Raw genomic sequence first — 6,000 nt, 5'->3', positions numbered from 1 at the left:
GGCCCATGACAGAAAGCCGCCCACTTCTGAGCCTGGTTCTGTTCGAGGTTTCTTCCCGTCAAAGGGGAGTTTTTCCTGCCACTGTTGCCAAATGCCTGAAGCTTGCTCATGTGGGCAGTCTTGAATCTTTAATTTTGAATTCTTGAATTGTTGGGTCTCTCTCATAATTAAAGAGTTTGGTTTAGACCTGCTCTTTATGGAAAGCGTCTTGAGATAACGCTTGTTATGAATTGCCGCTGTATAAATAAAGATTGACTGATGCCAAGAGCCACTGTGTCCAAATAGGAGCATGGGATTGTTGCTGCAGGAGCAAGTGACATTTGTGGCAGAAAGGTGTGTGAATGAGTGTATTTATGCAAAACTGTTTGTTTGAACCCAAAGACACGTTTTCATTCCGTTGAGGGTGAGGGTGTGAAATGTACAAAATGTAGGAATTTTTTAAATATGCTGAGGAGGAAGTTCTTTCACTGATTAATTTCCACATGCTGCATAATAGGATCTCAACTGGCAATACCAGTGTGTGTGTGTTACATCTGAAAGCTGCTCTCTGGCAGCCATTGGAAACACTTTGTCCATTAGGGTTGGAATTTGAAAGTCTCAAATATTTTGGCAAAGCAGCGATTCTTCCTTGAAACCTTAGAGTAGAGAAAGTGGATTTGTGTATACACAGTATTTGGCCATTACACAAACACATTCAACTTTAATGCCACACATTGCTATTAGTCAAATAAGTGACCTTTAAATGTGACATTTCAGCTTTACAGAGTAATTTTCCAGGGGTTTATTAGCACCACCCACAATTTACAACCTACTGAATGTGTGTGTGCAATTGTTTGGATCTTAGTACCCATTAAACTACAGTATATTAATGAGCAGCTGTTTCTGCCCTGCATCTAAGTGTTTGGAACAAACGTCCATGAATATGAGTTTTTCAGCTGGTGTCATTGTGCTGGTAATATGTATGATGTGTTCCCCCCCCCCCCCCCCCCCACACACACACACACACACACACACACACACGCACACACCGCAGCTCATTTTCTATTTTTGGATAGTTGATCTCATCAGCCAGCGCCCACTCTCTCTAAGACGCATAAAGTGCATCAGTTTGATGTAGAAGTCTTTTGATGCTGTTCACTGAGGGCAGTAGAGGTATCTCAAAAGGGAACAGGCAGCTTCTGCATTAAAACAAGAGTACGTTACTGAAAAAGCAGAATTAATAAGCATGATGTTTCCAACTCGCTATGTTGAAACTTCTTTGTTACTCTTGAACTTTACAGCTACAGTTTAGCTTTGACCATTAGCTCACCAGCGCCACTTGTTGCCACTGCTTAGTAAAACTTTGAATCTGGAATGCATTCATTTATTTTTTTATCATTTTTCTCAATGCTCTTTTCCTCAGCAGTATTATATGTGTATACTGTACTGTAATGTTCATCAGAATCGACTTACTAGTACGGTAAGCTGAGAGAAATAGGCTGACAAGGCACTGGAACTGAAACAGGAACTGTTCTCACACTGTGCTTTACATATAGATCCAGATATGTCAGATATTACATTTGCTTGTTACATGCTTGCACAGACATTGTAGAAAGAGGGAGCTGTGATCTAAACTGTTACTGTTCAGCCTCTTTCTGCAGGGGATTTTTGTCTGTTAAACCGTCACTGTTAGTTCACCTCTAACTGTTTCTACATTATACATTTCGGATGGTTCTTTGAGCAGCAACTCACTATACAAGCTCCGTCTGCATGTGGGTGGCAACGTGTTTACTTTATCTTATCGTTTTCCCAAAACGATTAAACAAATTATATAGAGCTCCCACTAACATAGACCAGGTCCTTCAGTTTGGATGGCTTATCTTTGCCTCAAGCAGATGTTGTTATAATGTTAAACACCATGAAAAAAGGCATTATTGTCCTAAACTGTGGCACATGGTCAAACAAAGAAATCCTTGTTTTTGCTACATTAATGCATTTTCTATAAGAAATACTGACCACATGATTCCATTTGCATTTGTTGAGGGGATGTGGGGGGGGCTTTAATAAAACATTGGGTGTCAAAAGCGTGTTGTCACCCTTTTTTATTCATAGCTTTAGATTTGACTCGCTCCCCTGTAAGTAAACAGGATTAAGAGATGCTGGGAATATTTAGTGTTTGGTCCTTGAGTTGAGCAGTGGATGTTGAAGCCCAAATGAGGCTGCATCGTAAATCTCTTGTCTCTCTGTTCTACTCGGAGTTTAGGTTGCAAATGTGTGCAAAGTGCAAAGTAAGACATTGACCTGGTTATGTATCCGCAACACATTTTCAGTCAGAGCATATCTAGTCGTACACAACCTGTACCCGTCTGCCACTATGTGCATGTCACACACAATAGCTGACCAGATTTCAACAAAACCTGGATGTGCCATTTTTCTATGTCTGCATTTTGCAGCATAACATCAACGCAGACAGTAGACTAATGCTGTAAACGCCCACTATGTAGGAATAGTACTAACTGTCTACATGCAGTGGAGGATGCAGCATTATATGCTTTGAATTGGTGATTTTTCTAGATTGTATAAGCAACAGCAAATACAAAACTTCACCTCATATCAGACATGCCTGGCTGGATTATCTTCTCAGTGTATTTGGGCATGACTGTGTATGTGATCTGTTTACATATGAGAACTGCAGTGCATGGTGCTCATGTCTCTATTTCCCAGAATCCTACAGTATTTATCCCCCGCAGTAAAATAAACCATCTCATTATCACAACAAGCACTTAAATTCCTGTTCTGACCCACACTGATTTGTGTGATCTGCGTGTTTATGCACAGCTTAGAACAGACTAAAGTTTTAATGGGTGCTAAGTGATACAAACGGTACATTCAGAGGCAGGATGTGTGAGTGTGTGTGTAGCAGGGACAGGGAGAGACACAATTTGCATTGTTTATTAAGGCCGGATGCCAAAAAGGGCAGTGTCAACCCTCGTGACTGTGTGTTTGATGTTTAGACCTTTTAGCTGCATGTGAATCCATGTGTGAAAATCAAATAGACCTCTATGAGACATAAATATGAAATGCAGGAAAAAGAAAGCCTGCTGGCTCACTCATAATATTTGTTAGATCAGTTGTGAAAAAGAGTCACTTTGGGAAGTTTGAAGTTCTGTGTTGTTAGTCAACTTCATCAGACCCCCTTAATAGGTCAACGCTTGCACATTCGGCGTTCCTTTCTGCCAAATTCATGAAAAAATTTTCTCACTTCTGTGCTTCTGCTGCAGTTTAATTATGAATTCAGAGCTTTTATTTCTGGTGGAGAATTTACACATTGAGGTCTCACTACTTTAACCCGAGTAAAAGATTTACATACTTCTTCCACCGCTGAGAATATGATGCTGACAAGTAGTGTGGAAAATGTTTCATCTACACTGAAACAACTCAGCAGTTCTTGCTCTTGGGCAAATATATCAAGTGCAAGTGCGAAAAAAAGAATTCTCATGCTAGTTATGAAGTACTGGTCGCAGGGTAAGAGGTTTTATTTTATCTTTAAGAAACAGAAAGTCAGTGACCTTATATTCAGCTGTTATTTCACTGCTCATAAGTTCTAACCCTAGAAAGGGAAACACAATTTATCCATTAGGTCATATCTCAAAGGATTATTATTTACTATTAATGTAGCTGTGCAGTGAGGCGTGTCACTGGAGAAAAACTGAGAGCAAGTGAACATGAAAGTCCGTTTGGAAGTTTTCTGCAACAGAGGAAAACATTTTTCTTGTTCTTCAAATCTCTGCTGTAAATCAGGTCAGTAATGGAGGGTTTTGATTGTTGGCTTTCAATGGCTGTAAAGTGGCTGTGTGCTTATTTTGCTCTTTTTTTTTCATCACATCATTGTTGGGATGGGAAGGGTTCGTTAGACTCTATTGTTGTCCGAGACTCTGCTAAAGGCCATTTTCTATGTGCATTTATCCCTTCACGTTAGAACTTCCTTCCTGCCATTCACTGTTGATGTCATTGGTGCTATTTCAAGGGCACATCTCAAACTGTCATCATTGTGTAACTGGCTGGGAGTGGAAGACTGAAAGAAATGTTGGTGGTGACTGCGGGTGGGAGGGGTTAAAACTTCACTGGGTGCTCCACAAATTTATCAGCTCTAGGGAGTGTGTGACGATATCATACAATATTAAAACACGAAAGAGAAAGAACAGAAAATGAGACAGGATCGTGACAGCACACCACCATAGATACAGTAGTCAAAACAATGCGACAATAAAAACATGACCTATTTTCTCTTACAGCTTTTGGAAAATTGAATAACTGAAAGAGTGAACTGAAAGGTATCAGAGCGCAAATAACATCTCTGCCCCTCTTTGTTCGCAGGTCGATGTTCCGACAAATGGGCTAATGTTGTGAGGTTGCTGGAAAGCTACAAACACTCTTATCACATCCTTTATTCACCTTCAGTATCTGCCAACATGCTGTTATCTGGGCATTGTGTTTGCACACGTAGCTGGCTACGATCAAATCATAAAATAACAGCAAATCAATTGCACAGTTTTCATGCCAGTGACAGTCACAGTGAGCAATCATAGTCCAGTTAAAATCTGGGATATTCAAGAGGACTTCTATAGAAGGCCAGAGGGCCCTTTGCATGAGCTAAAAAAGTAAAAAGTTAACTATAAAGGCAATATACATAGCCAGAGCTAAATTGAAAGGAAAAGAATCAAAATAAATAGTCTCATAGAGACATAACCTCACATTCAAAAGGCATTTTGTTGTTTCAGGAGAAGAAATTATTATCTCTTTAAATCTGTCTCAAACGTGCCATTTTCACTTGCAGATTCCTCTAAACTATACAAGACGCTCAGATATTTACTCCCACTGAACAGTGCGCAGAGACAATACAATGTCCAGGCAATTCAAGAACAGACAAGTGCAAGTCATTGTGATGTATAATGTTGTATAATGTACATAACATCATATAAAACATGATTTTAAAAGGCTGGTGTGGAAATGCCATTTTCTACTCACAGTGATCATATAACGTATAATGTAAAAACCTGGTGGATTTTTCATGGGAAAGTATAATGTTGCGTGTTGGGGAAATCTGGAAGACAATCCTGCTGCTAGTGACATTTGAGCTGGTCTTCATCTGGCAAAGATAAAGGTTCAGTGACAGCATTTAATGATCACATGCACACAATGGAGTCAGAGGAAGATTGACCTCAGTGACTGACAGACCCTTAAAGATCTCATATGGCTCTCATAAGGCTCTATAATTAAGTGGAGGGAGGTCTGACGTGTGGGTCGCTATGAGTGAGTGCTATGCAATACTCTGTGAGGAAAGCTTAGCTAGTGCTGTAGCTTACATAGTTCAAACGTTTCTAAATGTTCTAGTATTGGTAACTAATGTTTGATTTCAGTAACAAATTCAACAAATATGATCTGAGGTCTATAAGAAAACACTCAACTTTACAAAAAGTTTTCATTTTGCTTCAGTCTTCATTGTTTGGGGGCATGTCATTGGCTCCTGAAGTAAAGGATAAAATAATATGGGGACATCCTATTTTTTTCTTATTCAAAATTCAAAAAGAAACTGTTGTCATGTTTTTTAGCTGAAATACTTGCCATGGAAGTCTGCCTGTTCTAAAACACAGACTTACAGACAGTTGGCTCCAATCTGTCAATGTCAGTCAAAATTCAGTGTGGATTTGAAGATCATTCGTGCCTCATTGATAAAATTACATATGTGCGACCATTTTTTGGTGCTCAAACAACCCAAAATCCCGATGCTGCTGATTTGTACTGTAATCACTGGTTTCCACTTATGGAATGACTTTAGTTATCCCCTTAACCTGAGAATCAAATCCCTCTTTTCCTAGAATATCACCTAAAAACCCTCCATTGTTGTGATTAATATTTTCTGCCGCCAGGATATATGAGGAGATTCAGGGAACCTTTAACCAAGTCGCTGATCCCGCATGTCCTTCGTCACTGTCAGGCTTCTTAAACCGGCACACTGGC

Source organism: Pempheris klunzingeri, chromosome 4 (genome assembly GCF_042242105.1).
Source record: "Pempheris klunzingeri isolate RE-2024b chromosome 4, fPemKlu1.hap1, whole genome shotgun sequence".
Classification (NCBI taxonomy): Eukaryota; Metazoa; Chordata; class Actinopteri; order Acropomatiformes; family Pempheridae; genus Pempheris; species Pempheris klunzingeri.
This window is presented reverse-complemented; position numbering follows the sequence as displayed.